Below are 20,768 nucleotides of genomic sequence, written 5' to 3'. Positions count from 1 at the left end.
ATTTACGACAAAGTGAATTTGAAAAGATTGATAAAAACTTATTTCAATAATTTATGGTGGAGTGAATTCGAAAAAGCGTAGCATGCGGATGTGGGTTGGGGATAATTTATGCAAAAAGGCATAGATATTTGGAAAAAACAAAGTGAGGGAGCCGGGGGTATTTTGCAGACCCCAAAAAAGAAATTCAAATTAGAGCGGGGATTTGTTTGTTTGGGGGTTTTGGAGAAGGTGATTGGGGGTTGAGAGGAAGTGCATTTGGAGAAGGCGATTGGGGGTTGTGGGCCGGGGGGTGGTTTGGAGAAGATGATCGAGGGTGGGGGCTTTGGAGAAGACAATCATCATTCACGCGTGTAATCCACACATGTAATTTTTGCTGATATTAAAAAAGGTGATAAAATGACACAACGAATTATTACATGAAGTGTCTAAGATAAATATATTTGTCTAGGTGAAACATTGTCCCAACTTTAGGGGGCTACCAATTCTTTACAAAAGAACATTACATTACATATCAATTGAAATTATCTAAATCTTGGAATAAAATTGGTGGGGTGCAACAGGCCAAGGTTATAGTGCAACACCATGGCAATGATTGAAGGTCCCAATAGCAAGCTACCGTAATAGTCCTTCCCTCTCAAAAAATAGAGTTAATATCATGTTAGTCAATGACTCACATATCAAATTTTAACCAAAAGGTTGAGAAAGGTATGCCTTTCCATGTGTTATGTCGCGCCGTTTTAAGTCATTTTGTTAACATAAAATCTGTCTTTCCAATCAGTGTGGGACTAGAAGAGCTTATATACTTTTCTCCAAGATTCACTAGTAATTTTGTATGTATACCATATTTTTATGATGAGACTATGTAGTCTCTTTTTATTGATATATACAACAACAATATTTATAAAATTAAGATCATTCTTCTAACAGGTTTTGGTGCAAAAGCAACGACGACGACGAAGGCCAAGACGGTTACCACCGATGAAGCCTTCGGTCTTGCAAACAGAGGCACAGTTGGTATATATTGCTAATACATGCCCCCCTTAGAACTATATGACTCTGTGACTCACAAGTTCTTGCCTCTATACTACTCATTGGTCCCATATCTTTCAATTGTATGCAAATATCAAATATCAAGATTCATATTAATTATAGAGTGCCAATTATAAAGTTAGAAAATATATACAAAAGGATAAAAATTTATATGAAGAAGAACAGTAAAATGAAGGTTTGATAATATATATGAACAAAGAATACAAAATTGAAGGCTTGAAACACGTGTAAAAAGTTTTTTTAAAATGATATTTGTTCACGAGAATATTGCTATGAGATTGTATGCAAATAGTTTTAGTGGATATGATAAGCATATGAATTTCGCCACTAAGCAAATAGTGAAGAACTCATAATGGAAAAGTTTTGTATTTTGGAGAGTTTTGTAAAAAAATGTATTCGGTAAAAAGTTATTTGTGAATCTGCGTAGTTAGATTGAAGTTATATAGTTTATAGGAGATAAATTGCACTACTTACAAAGTTATATTTTTTATTTCACAGAAGACATTAGTGAAAAATATAGTTTAAATTATATCTTTAAACATTTTTTCCTAATAAATCTGCATTGCCTCACAAATTCATGAAATAGATGGAGTATTTTATAGTTTTCTTTTAGATATCAAATATTGTAAATTTCTATTTTAAATTACCAATACACATAGAAATCAACCTCAATTGACTATTGTATGTAGTGCATCTTAATTTGTCTTGCAACCACATTAAAGTGAAAATGGTTCAACAATGATGGGACTTTACATATGCAATTTTATTGATATCAAATAGTTGAGACTTGACAAATTAATAAGTTAATGGAATAATAAAATCGATAAGCACCAGCGGTCTAGTGGTAAAATAGGACGTCCTTTACATGTAATTTTTTTTTTCATTTTGTTTTTTCCCGACCCCCTTTCGAGTTGGATCAATAATGATCTCACTCATCCTCCAACATGACTCGACCCCATAGGTCATAACCTGCTAATTGATGGTGGATATGCTCAACCACTTGAGCCAATCTCCAGGAATCACTTTTCAACGCGAGAATTTCACTGCGTGATTTGTGATCAATCGTAAGTGTTTATTGAGGTAATTATAAATCCCAATAATAACCAAGCCATCGAAACAACAATATAATATGTGATGGCATGGTTTATTGTTAGAAGGACAATCAAGTTTTTATACTTGTTCAACTTGTTGAACTATTGGTAAAGAAGAACAATACAAGGAAACCTTTTCCATAGAAGGGTTCCATTGGTGAACAAGAATTTTTTGGGAATTATCGTCATTCCTGGCATGATTGAGATGCTTCGTCTTAAAGAAAGGATCGGAAATCAATATCATCCAAATTTTGAAACACATTTAAATCGTAAAAGTGACAGCAAAAGTAGGATTTCCATAGCCCCATCAACATTCTAGCTACGGCTTTGATATAGTTAGGGTTTTGCTAATGTGAATTATTTAAGGACGTAATTATTAAACCTAGTCATTAAATTCCCTTTTTACTCCTCTAGGACTTGTAATATCATAAATTCAACCTAGTAACCAGCTACGTAGTTGAATTTTTAACTTTAATTTGTAAAATCTTAGGTTTTTCTATTTAGATAAAATAAAATATACGCATGTACCATTTCACTTCTCTAATAATATTCTTATTAATAGATATATGAGTTGGACGCATGTCATCAATTTGAAATTCTACCACTAACAAAGCTTATGATACCAATCTTAAATTTGAAATAGAGATTCGACCCATCAATTGATATAAAGATTAAAATTTGATTATAGATTTGAACTATACAACTCCTCAGACATTAATCCTGACATAAGATTTTGGATAGTAACAAAAGCACCACATATATATATTCTTTCTGTCTCAATTTATGTGATTTACTTTCCTTTTTAGTTATTCCAAAAAAGAATAACCTATTTTTATATGAAGTAAAAATTTCACTATAAAATGTCTATTACCCTTAATGAAATGATTTACAACCACACAAATTTTTATCATTCATTTTGGACCATAAGTTTTAAAAGTAAAAGTATCTCACATAAAATGGAATGGAGGGAGTAATAAATATGAGACTATCTAGTCTCTTTTTATTGATATAACATCATCACTTATCATGGATGATGAGTAATTCATTTAGAAACATTATATGTTCTAACAGTTTCTGGTGCAAAAGCAACGGCGACGGAAGCCACGACAGTTGCCGCCGATAAAGCCTTCAGTCTGGCAAACGGTGGAACAATTTTTGTCCATAACACATGTTATAAATGATGAAAGAAGACTCCTACATCGGCTGTGGATGAGATAACTGGGATAGTTAATATAACTGTATAGTTTAATCAATACTCTATATAAATGTCGCGAAAAATGTAAGTGACTAAATCTCTCCTTGTTGTGTAGTGCATTGAGTTAATTTTGGGTTGTGCTAAGTCCAAAATTCATATATTCTGATCAATGGTGGAGCCAGAATTTCAACTAAGGAGTGTCGGTATATAAAGAAGTTAAATGTATACATAAAATATAATTTTATTTAGCTATGCAGTATAATTTTCCGATGAATTGCATGTGACTTCGCCACTGGTCATGATATTAGAATGTAAGGCATATGATATCGGGCTTTCGAATAAATTGTTCATGCTATAGTATCGGATCATGTTTGCATAATGTCTCTTTTGTTATAGTGCTTTGAGCTAATTTGGGTTGTCTTAAGTCCAAAATTTATATATCATGATATTAGAATGAAAACATATGATAGCAGGTGTTCATGCTTCAGTATCGGATCGTGTTTGAGTAATGTCTCTTTTGTTATAGTGCTTTGAGCTAATTTTAGGTTGTCTTAATTAAGTCCAAAATTGACATATCATGATATTAGAATCAAAACATATGATATCCGGCGTTGTGTTAAGTCCAAATTTCATATATCATGATATTAGAATCAAGACATATAATATCGGGCTTCCAAATAAACTGTTCATGCTTCAATCGTGTTTGGTAATGTCTCTTTTATTATAGTGCTTTTAGCTAATATTTGGGTTGTGTTAAGTCCAAAATTGATATATCGTGATATTAGAATCAAAACATATAATATCGGGCTTTCGAATAAACTGTTCACGCTTTAGTATCGGATCGTGTTTGGGTTTGCATGTGGAAGGTTATGAAAAAAGAGTACTCTCACATTGGAGGTGATTGAATGAACGAGAGGACTAAGACTCTTAACATAAATTGGACAATCTTCTTCCATTGAGCTAAGTTTTGACGTAGAGCTAATATTATAAAATTATATGATAAAATTAAATAATGTGAAGAAAGAAGAGAAACCAGTGGACAAAAGCAGCATTGTTACAAGGAAGAAAGTTGCAAACAAACGCTTGAAGTGTCCCATCTTCAAATAGAGAAAGGAAAATGCAATTTGAGAAATATATTGAGAATTGGTTGAGACAATGAGTAAGCAAGGGACACATTTATACATTTTGGTTTTGGTGGTTTCTATCGTATAGCACAAGCCCTATGTTTATATGTAAGTACGAGGGTTAAATTGTGTTGGCATGCTGATTTAGAAGTTGTATTATAACTGCAAAAATTATATTTTCCTTGAATGTTCATTTTTTTTTCTCATTACATATATAGATTTTAGTCCACTAAAAAGGTTTATAGAAAATCTACGGATCTGAGAAAACAAACATAGTATCGTTGACACCCTATTTTGAACCTCCACAAATATATATTAATTTTTGAGTTTCGCCGTATTTAAAATAATTAATTTTATTAAAAAAATATAGTATTTTTCAAGTTATTTTTAAATGACCTTATTTTTTATATATTTTAGTATACTCTAAGAATATATAAAGGTTTTTCTCGAAGGATTTGGTTTTACTGAATAAATTAGTGTATAATTAAGTTAATTATTTCATTAAGATTAAGGGTGTGTTTCGTATGAAGGAATATTTTCCAATTTTCTCATGTTTGGTTGGGACAAAAAAAATAATTGTGCTGCTGACACGTGTTGTTTTTTTCTCTCTTTTGATATATAGATAAATTAAAGTAGATAAATTGATACTTGATGCATTAAAGTATACATATAAAGATACATCAAATAATATTAGGTCATATAAATAGATACATGAAATTAATATAGATCACATAAATAGATACATGAAATTAATACTAGATATTTCTATGATACATATGAATGTACTTTTATAGTACTCATGTATCTAAGTGTCTAGTTGGTTTAATACATTATATGTTAATAATAGATACATCAAAATAATAAATTCATTATTTTAAGACTAATAAAATGAAACTAATCAGATTACATGACCAAGATAAACGCGTCTGTCTTTATTAATAATATAATAAAATGAAATTAATTAAACATAGATATAATTCTTGATTTTCGCGTTATATTAAGGAAATTAATTGATTTAAATTTTCAAAATTAGTCGTTCATGTATTTTGAAATTTATCGATAAATCTCCTAATTAAGGAAATCCGTTACAACCAATTAATTTAAATAAATAAAATATGCATTTCGATTTTAAAATTTGACAAATACATGTATCTCGTGAATTTAGACTCATGTATCCTAACCACAAAATATGATAGAAGAAGTAATATTTGAAACTATATATCGGAAATCTTAAGGCGTAAACTAGTAAATTTATGCAGTTTTCCCATTTTAATAATCAAACAATGCATAAAAACTAACTTGTACATAACTAAGACAAACATAATACACTATAAGCAAACGAACATAGTTTTCTTTTCCCAATATTTTTATAGTATTAGTGTTTTATTTAGCTCAGTCTTCTCCAACCCTATTAACACCAACTAAGAGAAGCAAACTATTTCACAAATCAAAACATTCGTTAAAATGTTTTTGTGAAATTCTTTTTTGCTTCTTGAATATTTAGTAATTCTTGTTACCAAGCAAAAGTATTCTTGATACCTCAGCCATTTTCAAAGATGGATTAATTTTGCTGTAATAAATTTGTATTTGCACCAAAAGAATATTGACACAATGTTATTTAAAGTATTCTCATTGGTGGTTTTTGAAGCAAGTATCATTAGACAGTGGCGTAGCCAGAAGTTTTACTAAGAGTATCAAAAATTACATCGATTAAAGAAAATGACGAATGGGTGTAACTGAATTATTTTTAGGGAAAAGGGTTAAATATGCCCCTAAACTATTCGAAAAGGTCTAGATATACCCTCCGTTTAAAGTTTGGTTCACTAATATGCTCGCCGTCCAACTTTTGGTCCAAATATGCCCTTATGGGCGTTAGTTGTCATGTTTGACGTATCCAACTCATTTTTCATTTCTTTAAATGTCACATGAAATTGTCATGTCATTTTTGACATTACCACATGACATTTATATGAAATGGAAAGATATTCGGACTCATAAACACCTAATCCGACCCATAAATCAACCCACTTTTAAATAAATTATCCGACCGATTTTCAACAATTTTGTTTAGTTTTTATTTTTTTTCGATAAATTCCTAAAATGAGTAATTGATTATTAAAAAATAGGAAGAATATGAAAAAAAATATAAAATTAACACCAAAAATTCATGAACTGCAATTGAATATATCTTTTAAAAAATATGTGACATCTTTGTTATTTTCATATATAGTGATGCTTATAGATCTAACGAAAAATTCATACAAATTAATGGTTTTTTTTTTTAAAAAAAAAACAATACTCAATTGAAACTGCAATAGAGTATTGCTCTTAGAACTGCAATTTTCCATTGGGCAATGAGTCATATTTGCCACCTTTTTCATTCAATTTGATTGTAAATACTCAAGATTTGAGAACTTCTGGAGTCAACAATGCTAGGCGTCGTAGAAATGAAATGGACATTGCTTCAGGTCGCATGGCAGAACGGTGTAGTTTAAGTAGGGAACTACTCATAAGAGCAATCGTTATCCCCATCGACCTCAGTAGTTTCTTACTAATATCATTATATTGATAAAAAGAGATCTACTACACTTAATCTTATGTTTCAATTTATGATATCATCATATATTTTAGGGTTGGCACTTTGCCATAATTATATAAAATAGATTTCTTAAAACATCTAGCACCGGTGATCTAGTAGTAGACTAGTACCCTGCCACGGTACAGCCCAGGTTTGATTCCTGGCTGGTGCATTATTCGAGTGCTGTGAAGATAAATTGTGTAGCCTATGAGAACTTTGGGGTCCTCACCTTGTCTGATAACAGACGATAAAAAAAACAACGCATCTGAGCCCTCTCTTTTTCCACTATTATTTTTAAATGTCGTTAGAGATTACAAGATGGGAGATTGAACTCACTAGTATTACACGTTATAGGTCACCATTATCTTCAGTAGTAGTACAGTACATCTTACTGGAAAAAAAGGTGCCAAATGCTAGGTTGAAACTTTATTCTAACTCTCAAGATTTTATAAGTTATAGCTAATATTAGTTCGTATATGATTTTAATTAAAATGTGCAACTTGGAATGGCATAGAGAGCTCTTATGTATCAAACTGCCCAAAATTCTGTACTGCTATGAAATCAAAGGTTTTTAGAACTAGAATTGGTGAGATGAGCCAGGCCGAGGCAGTAGTGCAACACCAAGGCCATTCATGAAGGTCCCAATAGCAAGCTACCATGGTGAACCTCCCCCTTAAAAATAGAGTTAATATCGTGTGAATCGATGACTCACATATCAGATATTAAACTGATAAGGAACAGATACTACATTTGATCTTGGTCAAAAGGCCGAGAAAGGTATGGTTTTCCATGTGTTATGCCGCGCTATTTTATATGTTACTTGTTACATAAAATCAATCATTCCAGTCAGTATGGGACTAGAAGAGCTTCTAATACTAAATAGTAACCATCTTCTCTGATTTTATATATTAAACTAATTCAATTCCATTAATCATCTATAATTCCATTTGATCAAAGAGTAGTGAATGAAACAATTTACGTTTTGTTGGCTGCAAAATAGTTTCAACAATGTTGCTGAAATTTGCTAAGTATCAATTATTACAGATGGCTTATAAAAGTCTTCTGGATAGAACAAGTTTACCTAAGGTTCATTACTCCAAAATAAGTTAGAAAACAAGAAATGTAAATTTCAATTTGTTGACATAACATTTTCCACCACAATGTATCAATCTTGGTCAAAAATGTTAAAGGTTAGTTAATAATAACTTTACAAAAATCCTAACTACTAATATCTTTGTCGTAGATCTCGAAGAGACTCCTTCAACAAACAATTGAAAGAAAGGTTTTATAATTAGAATTGGTGGGGTGTGCCAAGCCAAGGCAAGTAATGCAACACCTAGGCGACGTTTAAATGTCCTGATAGCAAGCTACCGTGATGGACCTTTCCCTCATATTCCTTTGTTGTGAACAGATGTTTAAGAAACACAAATTATTTTTCATGAATCTTTAAAGATTTGTCAATAAATAACACAAATTGAATCTTTTGAGAATGACCTTTTATAGTTCCCAAAAAATTGATAAGTGAGAATGTAAAGTAATCTTTACAATTAAATTTACAGTAGTGCAATGACAAACGACGCTTGAAGGTCCCGAATCCCAATAGCAAGCTAATGTATGGACATCCCCTCAAAAATAGAGTTAACGTATTATATTGAGATGAACAGATATTATACTTGATCTTATATTAGGGGTGTTACTTTGCTAGTACGTAGGTAAAATGGTATTTTCAAAGCATCAAGCATCAGTGGTCTAGTGGTAGAATAACACCCTGCCACAGTACAGAACCGGGTTCAATTCCCGGCTGATGCATTGTCTGAGTGCTGTGAAGATAAATTGCACCACAGTTAATAAGAACTTTGGGTCCTTACCTTGTCTGATAAATAGATGACAAAATTGTGCATCTAAGCCCCTCTTTTTCCATTATTATTTTTAATGTTGTTGGAGATTACAAGATTGAAAATCAAATCCGGTCCGATTATATATCGGATCATCATACTGAATGTGGTAAAACTATATATAGGGTCACCATTTAGTTAAGTAACTGATTTTAGTTAAAAAAATGTTACTTGGAATGAGAAATAGAGAAGGCGACTTGGTGGATCAAATTTCCCAATATTAGAAGGGACAAATTGTGTACTATTATGAAACAAAAGTTTTTAGAGTTGAGTCTCTCTCTTTCCTCTTTTTCCGTTATTATTTTTAATGTTGTTGGAGATTACAAGATGAGAAATCAAATTCGGTCCTATTATATATCGGATCATCATACTGAATGTGGTAAAACTATATATAGGGTCACCATTTAGTTAAGTAACTGATTTTAGTTAAAAAATGTTACTTGGAATGAGAAATAGAGAAGGCGACTTGGTGGATTAAATTTCCCAATATTAGAAGGGATAAATTGTGTACTATTATGAAACAAAAGTTTTAAAGTTGAGTCTCTCTCTTTCCTCTTTTTTCGTTATTATTTTTTAATGTTGTTGGAGATTACAAGATGAGAAATCAAATTCGGTCCGATTATATATCGGATCATCATACTGAATGTGATAAAACTATATATAGGGTCAACATTTAGTTAAGTAATTGATTTTAGTTAAAAAATGTTACTTGGAATGAGAAATAGAGAAGGCGACTTGGTGGATCAAATTTCCCAATATTAGAAGGGACAAATTGTGTACTGTTATGAAACAAAAGTTTTTAGAGTTAGACTTGGTGGGGCGAGCTAGGCCAAGACAATAATGCAACATCAAGGCGACTCTTGAAGGTCACGATAGCAAGCTATCGTGGTGAACCTCTCCCCTTAAAAAATAGAGTTAATATTGTGTGAGTCAATGACTCACATTCATATATTAAACTGATAAGAAGAAATACTACACTTGATCTTAGTCAAAAAGCCGAGAAATGTATGATTTTCTATGTGATTCGTGGGGCTATTTTATATGCCATTTAATTTGCGACATGAAGTTTTTGAGAACACTGGTTACAAATTTTTAGATAGCTATAGAAGTTTAACTACTGATGATAATAATACAGATATTTAGCTTATTCCTTTTTTTCTCTTTTTTTCTTTGCCATTTCAGATTTTGATGATATCAGTATTCCATTTTTTCCTTAAAAAAATATTAATTTAATCTTAATTGATGGAACTTATTATTAAGGTAGCAAGATCATTTTTCTGATGAATCTCACGAAATCATGAATTGAAAAACCTACATGAGGACCCATTTGGTAGAAGGTGAAGACGAATTGTTGGAGTTGGACTCGGCCTCTTCTGTTTCTCTTGTTGATGCTGGTGAAAAGGATTCAACTACTAAATCGACTTTCACAAATTTCAATGAATCACCTTACTGGAAGTTTAGATATATTAGAGATATAATTAGAAGCCCAGACTTGGTAACGGGAAGATTTATGTTGAGTGAGACTCATAGTATTATTGTCCTTGATCTCTTTGACCAGTTGGAGAATCAGAAGGCTCGAACTAATCATGCAGAAGAGCAGGTGAAGATTAGGAGAAGAGTATTGTTTAACTCGGTAGTTGAATGTCTAGAGTTCAGTTGATTGTAAACTGAGTTTTGGCAGAGGTTTTGAAGCTTGGAAAAAGTGGACAACCACTTCTTCCTTTTGATCAATGTAGTCCATTTTGGGCAAGCTTCAAAACCTCTGGCAAAACTATGTTTACATCTGAATGCTAGACATTCAACCTCCTAATCAAACAACATTTTTCTCCTAATCTTCACCTGCTCTTTTGAATTCTTATTAATTCAATCCTTCTGATTCTATAAGTGGTAAAAAAGATTAAGAGCAATAATACTCTGAGCCTCACTCAACACAAATCCTGCCATTATCAAATTTAAGGTTCTAATATATCTAAAATTTCAATAAGCTGATTAATTAAAATTTGTGCGAGCCAATGTAGTAGTTAAATCACTTTCACTAGGATTAACAAGAGAAACAGAAGAGGTTGTATCTCACAACTCCGAATCACCTTCCACCAAATAGGTAATCATGTAGGTTTTCCAATTTATAATTTCGTGAGATTCACCAAACAAATAGATGATACTTGCTCGCTGAATCTTAAATTTCATTACTCAAGATTTAATTGATATATTTTCAGGGAAAATGGAAGTATATTGGTAATGACAACATTCAGTTCTTCATTCAATGTAATGACTTGACAACTTTAAAGTCCATAAGCAATTACTACACTGATCTTATGAGAAAGTGTATCACCTAATTTTTATGAATCTCTTATAATTTTGAGTTAAACAAACCTTATGAAATGCCTTTTCTTTAACATTTCTATTAAGCAAATTCGACTATCTTCTTCCTATAATTAATTAATTGAAGCAACACTATACAACAAAATTAGAGAACAATGACTAAAAAAGCATAAAACAAGTAGTCAATATAGGCGTAGAAAGAAATTTGACGAAAGAGTGGACACTTAACCGAACGAATTAAACATATATCATCATACTCTTAAACAGGAGAAAAAAATAGAATGAAACTAAGTATTAGTATTATTACCATCAGTAGTTAAACTTTTGTAGTTATCCAAAGAGTTGCAACTGTCTCTTGAAATAGAAGATTCCAAACTTGAGGTCAGCCAAGAACAATGGAGTCTGAATTCTTTTTCACATGTAATGCTGCTCGCAGTTTTAGAATTTTCTACTCTATTTTGGATCCTGAAATTGATGCAAATAAGATTAGCCTAGCTAGTACATTATCCTTTTTTTCCTTTCTAAGAAAATACAGTATAGTAATAATATAGAAATAGAAATTCAACAACTGCAATAATACCTCAATCTTGAATTAGTTGGATTTTGCATATAAAATCTCAACATTAATTTTGTTTCATCTCCGCCATGTTTCCCAATACTTAATAATTTCTAGTACACCTTCAAACAAAAAGCAGAGTCAGTTGAGAAACGAAATAATGAAGAAGCCAGATGGCTAAAAAATGAACCTTTCAGAGTCGATTGACAAACTATTCAAAGAAGAAGTTAGATTGCTAAAAAAAAAGAACCTTTGAAAGTTGATCTCAACAACAATAACAATAGCACCAACATCAAGGTAGAGACTGTTAATCCCTCATAATCAAAGGGGGAAGAAGCTACAGTTAGGGAGCACAAGAGAGAACATCTCCATAGAGGCGATGATAACAAGGAGAAGAAGAGGCAGAGAGCACAAATCAGAAAACCCTATCATTTAGGGTTCTTTTATATTCACTTGGTCTGACCACTTTTGGGCCGACCAGCTCTTTTTTTGGTATATTTATATGTGGATCCGTTCAGGAGCCCATTCTTTTATTAAATAAAATGAACCATGAGTCCAGGCTTAAACTTAAAAAGGAAGATATTTGTAGTTTGCAATGTCAATTATGGTTTTCGGTCAATTCGACAACTATACTTGATTTGTTTTGTTTCACCTTCGAGATCAAACCAACCCGACATTATATATATAATTTTTACAATTATAATTTGTTATACATAAAAGTATTTATTTCTTTTAATTTTTAAAATATTTCTTATACGTTTTCATAGTTTTTTTTTTTTATCTTTTATCATATTATTTCTAGTTTTTGAGACTTGAATTTCGAATGGTCCAATCAAGGTTATAGTCCATAGATATTAGTTACTCTAACAAAACTCAAATTAAAATTAAATCAATACTAGTGCTAAAAAACGTTACTTCAACACTAAGAATGATAATAATATTTGTTCTTTAGTTATACACAACTGAACTCATCCCCGCTTCGCGAGAGCATGCAAAATATAAATAATACACTAAATATTATTTAAATAGAGGTATTATATATATAATAATGTCTTTATCTTATCTTTTGTGGGTGTGCATGTGCGTTTGTGTGCATGTGCGTGCGTGTGTGTGAATTTTAATTGAAAATTTTAAATACTTTTTGAGGATTTCTTCTTACATGAAAATAATATAAAATAAAATAATTATATTATACATGATTACCTTCCTATAAATGTGTAGATGTATAATTTGGTTCCATAGGAAAAAAATCATTATTTTTTTACATGTAATTATCTTTTTTAGAAGTGAAGGAACATTCTTGTAATTTATAACGATTTTAAAATGAATTCATAACATAAATATACAATTTTCAAAGTAAAAAATAAAAAAGCAACAGAAGAAGAAGAAATAAATAAATACACTTTGAAAAAAGATTAGACATACTGAGTTTGTTTATTAAAATTAATATATATTTTTATTGTAAATAAGTAATGCATGTTATAACAATTAAATAGCGAGTAATTTATATTTCCCTCAGTATAAAAAATAAACTAATATTAGTAATACTTTATATCATTTATTTGAGTAATTAAATTGACTTTATTCATTTCGATCTTTTTCACCCTTCTCTAACATAATATGAATTGTACTTATGTTTAATGAATTGAATTTTGTAGAAATATAATAAACAATTATTATGGAGTCATATGAAATTAAATACAACTTGATCTTATGATGAAAAAGTAAGTTATATCCTTTCTTTATAATACGTATAACAATAATCATGTCTCAATTATTTTAAATAATATAAATATTTATTTTTTGTGTATATAATTTTTACATGCATTTTCTCGATAGTTTTTATAACTTACATAACAAATGTCACGCCCGAGCTTACACCCTGGGCGAGACCGGCACTCGGAGATCATTTCTTGCCCCCAAGCGAACCCTTGGCCTGACTTACTTAACTCAGAGGAAGAATAAACTCAACTTAAATAAGAATTAAGCATATTTAAAACAAATACTTCATAAATTAATCTAGCCAACAAGGACTTGAGTCTCAACAAGTAAATTAACTCCAAACTGAATTTCTAACAGTCTACGGAGCCTCTAAACTGACTGAAGAGGGATGTTGGGACAGAACCCACGACATCCTAATGGACTAAGCTAGAAAAGAAATAAAAGGGATGTCCTCCGGAATGCAAGGAGGCTCACCAAGTGACTGTGGAGTGCTCAACTGGATCAACGGTGCGTTGCGTGTTGATCCAGGTTACCTGCTTTGCATCATGAAATGATGCAGACCAACTGGCATCAGTACATTGAATGTACGAGTATGCGAGTTGGAAAGCTAAACAACAATTAGACTTGAAAAGGAGTAAGAAAGAACACTTACCTTGGCTCTGCTCAACTCATGATCTACTTACTCTTATTCAATATAAACAATTTAAAAGTGATTGCAATATGAAGAAATACTTACTGAAAGCATATTGTAAACTCTGAATGTATACATGTATACAAAAAATATCTGAGATTTATTTAAAATTACAAATAACTAATGTATATGAAAATACAATACTTATATGGGAGCTTCTCTAACCGACAACCATCACTTAAGAGCTATAGTGATGATACAGCGTTACTCGGCCCATGATGTGTGGTCATCCAAACTTTTTCAGATTATAGGACCTAAACTGCCTAATGGATCCACTAGTAAACTATGAAGAGGGTTCATCTAAAAAGTATGACCCTTTTCTACCCATGATGGCTACATAGTTTACATGGAGACTTGAGTTAATCTGAACTCGTATCTCCACATCGNGTTGAAAAGTTGGGAATTGAATTGGTTGGTTCGCTCACATAGTAGGATAAGTGTGGGTGCCACTCGCGACCCGTTTTGGGTCGTGACAATATATGTATATGTATATATATATATGTATATATATGTATATATATATATATATATGTATATATATGTATATATATATATATATGTATAGGTATATATGTGTATATGTATATATATATGTATATATATATGTATATATATGTACATATATATGTACATATATATGTATATGTATATATACATATATATGTACATATACATATATATGTACATAAACATATGTATATATATATGTATATATATATATATATATATGTACATATATATATATATATATATTGGCTCTTATATTTTTAAAACATACTAATTTTGTGATTCGAGATAAGTGCTCAAAATTTAGCTTTTAAAAAACTCTCTTGGAAAGCATAGTTTCCTCTTTCTTCTATTAAAACTAGTGATAGGCTCTGTGGAAGTCTAGCTTCCTTTCTTTCTCAAAAGTTTGAAAATATTTTAGTTTAAGATTTGAGAGACTACTTAGTTCTCTTATAACTCTTGAGAACTAAACTCAACTTGATACTCTTTGCTTACTTGAAACTTAACTCTTAGAGAATACTTAGTTCCCTTGTAGCTTTTAAGAATTTAACTCAACTCTTTACTCTTTCTTGACTTGAAACTTGATTCTTAAACAAAGTTAAAATGTTCAATTAAGACACTTGAAAAACTTTAATAACTTAACTTTAACTTACTTATCAACCTTAGACTTGACTCTTAACTTCCTTGACATTGATCTTAACTTTCATTGAATGGATTCTGGATTCAAGGTTTTAATTTGAGTTCTAGATGATTTCTAGGTACTTAGATATCATTTGAAGTGATTAGAATTCATTGGAGGATGTTAATGTACCTTGAAAGGACTTTAAAGGGCTAAATTACGAAAACTAGATGAAAAACGTCGGGTCCGGCGTACTGGTGGTGCGCTGCGCCAGCCTAAGTTGACTTAGGCCAGATTCTTGCGCATTGGTGGTGCTCCGCGCCAGGCCTTGGTTGACTGAGGCCAATTTCTGGTGCACTGTAGGTGCGGCGCGTCTGCCCCTATCCAGGTACGTCTGACGAATTTTTCAACTCGTTTTCCATCTCTAAACTCTCCAAAACTTCCTAGATCTTTCACTAAATGATTAGGACCATTGGTACTATCAATAACTATTGAATACAACTCAAAATAACTCGAATGAACAAGTATCTAAACAAGAATGACAGCCAACAATCCAATCAACAAGAAATATAACGTTCTTCCAAGAACTTAACTCCTAACATGAAATAAATCCTCAATTTCACTGAACTGAAAAAATTGATGTGTGGGTGATGTAACCCAACAAAAAAGATCTCACATACCTCAAAGGGATCACCCTCGACGAAATCCACGCAACGAAGTCTTGGTGTTCTTGCGTTTTCTTCTCCCTTCTCCTCTTTTCTCCTTTCTTTCGAAGCCCTAACTTATTTTCTAATTGTGAAACTGATTGGCTTCATCTTAGACCCCAACTTATTACCCTTAAAACAAATTAATAATTGATTTAGGAAAATATTAGTTACTCTAGCATTTTAAAATATTAGTTTGAACTAAAAGAAATTATAAACTTACACCAATCAGAAGTTGGTATAAAATTAAACTTAAGAGACATCATAAAGACAGACAAGAAAGAAAGAAATGAAAAAGAAAGAAATAATACAATACACATATCATTACGACTTTAATCTTTAAAAATAGAAGGAAAACAAAATTAATACATAATTGTGTAAGATCTTGTTGATATCCCCACAAGACTGTCAATATTCATGAGTTTTCTTCTTAAACAAAAGTAGAGAGGCATCATTATTGTTGATATCCACTTCAAGTCTATCACTATTCAAAATCTTTTTTTCATATCAAAAGTAGTTTGACAATTCTGGCATCTATGCCTTATTCGATTTTGTTATCTGTCATTATTTTATGTTATAAATGTTGTATAGTGTTTGCTATTCACTAAAAATCTCTTATGAAGTCTTTTAAATTTGAATCACACAATATGACTAACTCTTCGTGTGTCTCGATGATACAAACAAAAAAAAACAAAGATCAATATACGGAAAAAAAATTGGGGAACTAGATCAAGAATATGTTAGGACTTTGTAATTGTAACTTCTTGATTTCATTTTTCTTACATTTTCAACATAATAAAAAGATGAGATCTGTAACATCCTAATATGCTAGAACAAGATTTTTATGTCAATACATCATTTCTTAATTACTATAATGTGTTTTATTCTTATTTTGGGAACTTGAAATTTTGTGATAATTGAAAACGTGCTTAACATAAATTGTTATCGTAGTTTAAGGTATTGTACAGGAGTATTTATGTAAATTGACTAATTAGAATTACATATGAATTGAAAGTTATGGAATCAGGTATATACATATAGTTATATATGTATGTTTTTTGGGCAACCAACTTTTATTTGGGCAGCACCTATGAAGGACATGTGTACATGTGATGAGGATCACATTTCTAGCTATATATTTTTATACTCCCTTTTGATTGAATTTGTTTCCCTCAAGTCTAAGAACATTATAACATTATCTAAACAGTTGATTTTTCAACATCAAAATAAAAACTAGGTCCTTTTGGCTTGAATCCAACACACACACACTTCCTTTTTGGTAAGTGACGAAATCTGCTTCTGAACTGGGTAATGTTTGGTATTTTATGCATATCTCTTTCGATAGAACTTAGTTTGCATTGAATAAATATGATTTTGGAAATCTAATTCGTAATTCTACAACTCTTATGCATATGAAAAACTCTAATTTTGCTTTTATGGATTCGAAATATGGGACGCAACATAGGACAAGTTCTGTCCAACTTCTAGAATTAGAAATCATGTTTGTTCAACTGTTAGTGTTTTGATTATATCTTTTTGTACAAAATATATTTTGAGGTGATTCTTGATTATTTTAAAGATTAATAGATGTACCTACATCTTTTATGAAGGATATAAAGTCCAGTTTTATCGTTTCCTGTTTCAAAACTAAGTTGCGACCTGAAGTACTTTTGTTGGACAGATTCACTGTTTTGGGAGCTTAGTCGTATTTGTAGAGGCTAGGATTACTTATGATGATTATCCTATTTTACTTCGACATTATTGAGATACTAGGAATTAAATAAGTTATTTAATTGTATTTTTAAGGTTGTATATACTCGTGAACAAGTTGAGGACCTTCATACATTAGTTGGTCAACAGTTTGAACTCTTGAAGTCGTGTTGGACTGTTTCTTTGCTAAAGCGTTGAGGTTTGTGTATAAACTTGTACTTGTACTATTTTTACCTAGTGGTATATCTGAAATATTATCTTGGTACTTTGGTTACCTCTTGTCACTTTGCATTGTCGTGTTTTTTGAAATTTAAAGTTGCGTATTCGATTCTAATGGGCACATCTTTTATTTAAAATTTTACTGCTCATTTCCGTATTAGTAGCCCCATAAATAATCTACATAGTATCCCCTTTTACATTTTTTTGTTTTATAGGCGTAAATTTGCTAACATTTTTGTTGTAATTTTTATTGATTTTCTTTTTCTTCCTTTTCTATTTTAAGCATGAATTTATGTGACACATTTTTCGTTTTAGTCTATTTTCAAAAATATTATTTATTATTATTAAAAATAACTAAGTTTTAAATTATTATTTTTACCTTAACGAAATAATTTATAGTCGCACAAATATTCAAGATTTATTTTATACTATAAATTATTATTTTACCTTAATAAAATAAGTTATAGTCACACAAATATTTAAGATTTATTTTAGGATATAAATTTCAAAAGTGTTGTAATTCTGATGGGGAGTAATATTTTTCTTCTTCCAACTAGATCTAGTCACTCTTCGTCCAAATTTCATAAAGTACTCGGCTATGAGTTTCTCTTATTCTTTGTTCTATTATCTTAAACATTTGGATGCGTACGGAAAATTTTTTTGAACTGTGATAATTTAAATCTTTTTGAAAGTTTTAGTTTATAAAATAAAATGTGTGTTGCAATAAATGACTACATAAAAATCTTATTGAAATCACATTTGATTTTTGTTTGGCATTTTTACATTGTCATAGTGTGAGTCAGTACTTCGTCTATGTCATTGAAATAATGTATGTGAAATTTTGCGAGCTCTTTATATTTAGTTTGTTACATAAAACGTGAAATTTTTATAAATATAAATAATTATGTCATCGTTGAGTTTTTTGGAATAAGAAAACTCGCCAAGTGCAATTTAAATAAATTATATCTTCTTTTATATCATGTAAATACTATATTATTGAAAAAAAGTATTCTCCGTGCAATCTTAATTTTTTTGTTGAATTTATTTATCTCATAAACTGAAAGGACGAATAACAAAATAAATTCGTCTCAAATTGCTATTTACAAGGCCAAAAATAGGTTAATATTTGATCAATTTGATGAACATAACGTATGACACCCACAACCTTCAAATTTTGAATCCGCCTCAGATTGTGACATTCTAAGACTCGTAACATAGACGAAAAGTCTTTGATGGATCATCATTCATAGAAGCACTAGTTGAATCAGCCAGTATTAATTCCATATTCAACTTTGGATATTTATAATATCTAGCACCAGTGGTCTAGTGGTAGAATAGTACCCTGCCACGGTACAGACCCGGGTTCGATTCCCGGCTGGTGCATTAGCTGGGAGTGCCATGAAGATTATTGTGCAAATGTGAAAACTTGGGTCTTCACCATGTCTCTGATATATGACGACAAAATAGCACATCTGAGCCTCTATTTTGTTTTTTGGTACTGAAAAAAAAATCATCGAAAACCGAGACATGTTCATTGTAGACACCTCAGATAGAATCTAACTGTATCATTTTAACACTTTTTGCTTACAAGACATAGTGAGTACGATAAACTCGTTGATAGTTGCGTGAAAGGGTTAATTTTTAGTTATTTTTTTCATCTTTTCCTCATTTCACCCATTATAAATGAAGGTTTTTCAACAAAAATGATGAAAAATATTTTTAAAATTTAAGAATAAAGTCATTCGTGAAATTCTTTTATGGAAGAATTTAATATTTACGACAAAGTGAATTTGAGAAGATTGATAAAAACTTAATTTCAAGAATTTATGGTGGAGTTAATTTGATAAAGCGTAGCATGCGGATGTGGGTCGGGGATAATTTATGCAAAAAGGGATAGATATTTGGAAAAAACAAAGGGAGGGAGCCGGGGGTATTTTGCAGACCCCAAAAAAGAAATTCAAATTAGAACGGGAATTTGTTTGTTTGGGGGTTTTGGAGAAGGTGATTGGGGGTTGAGAGGAAGTGTATTTGGAGAAGGCGATTGAGGGTGGGGGGGAAGGTTCGGAGAAGATGATCGAGGGTGGGGGCTTTGGAAAAGACGATCATCATTCACGAGTGTAATCCACACATGTAATTTTTGCTGATATTAAAAAAGGTGACAAAATGACACAATGAATTGTTGGGAAAACGCGGACAAGCACAAAAATATATATGGTAAAAGTAATGGAAATAAAATGGGAAAATAACGACACCAAGAATTTTACGTGGAAACCCTTTTGAATAAGGGAAAAAACCACGGGCCAAGAGGATCAATTGATATTACTATAGTAAGGAATTTTACACTGTGTAGTCACGAATACAATATTCAAAGTGACTACTACACACTCAAAAGAAACAACACTCTTTTGGTTTCCGTCTTACTAAAATATCGCTCACACTCTATTTTTCTTCACAGACTATTTTCTTGTTTAGTCTATGGAATACCTCACTTTGCTCTCAAAATGGTTTTTCTCTCTAACTTGGTGTGTTCTACAAATGAGCAAGAATGCTCTATTTATAGAAGGATAAAACCATGCTTATGTCACTAATGACATATGTAAATATAGCAAAGTCAAGAATGGTTGCAAATCTTACCAATTTGCCAACTACCAAATCTTTTCTTTTCTACTCCAATTACTATTCCTTTTTAACAATTGCTTGTACCAATTGAATAGCTAAAGTTGACTAAAAAATGGGATGGATTCAACATGAATTACCACATGAAGTGTCTAAGATAAATATCTTT

General features: G+C 31.1%; 3 non-coding genes and 1 pseudogene across 3 annotated transcripts; 1 reads left to right on the top strand and 3 right to left on the bottom strand.

Annotated features, from left to right (window-relative positions):
• Positions 1 to 546: 546 nt before the first annotated feature.
• LOC114074539 lies at positions 547 to 709 on the bottom strand (annotated as a pseudogene).
• A 6,915-nt stretch (positions 710 to 7,624) lies between these two features.
• LOC114074533 lies at positions 7,625 to 7,819 on the bottom strand. Its single transcript, XR_003574959.1, has one exon. It is a non-coding gene; the product is annotated as a U2 spliceosomal RNA (small nuclear RNA).
• Positions 7,820 to 9,747: 1,928 nt separating this feature from the next.
• On the bottom strand, positions 9,748 to 9,942 carry LOC114074536. The gene has a single exon (XR_003574962.1). It is a non-coding gene; the product is annotated as a U2 spliceosomal RNA (small nuclear RNA).
• A 9,353-nt stretch (positions 9,943 to 19,295) lies between these two features.
• Positions 19,296 to 19,366, top strand: TRNAG-GCC. The gene has a single exon. It is a non-coding gene; the product is annotated as a tRNA-Gly (tRNA).
• Positions 19,367 to 20,768: the final 1,402 nt, after the last annotated feature.

This window comes from Solanum pennellii, chromosome 10 (genome assembly GCF_001406875.1).
Source record: "Solanum pennellii chromosome 10, SPENNV200".
Lineage (NCBI taxonomy): Eukaryota > Viridiplantae > Streptophyta > Magnoliopsida > Solanales > Solanaceae > Solanum > Solanum pennellii.
This window is presented reverse-complemented; position numbering and strand designations above follow the sequence as displayed.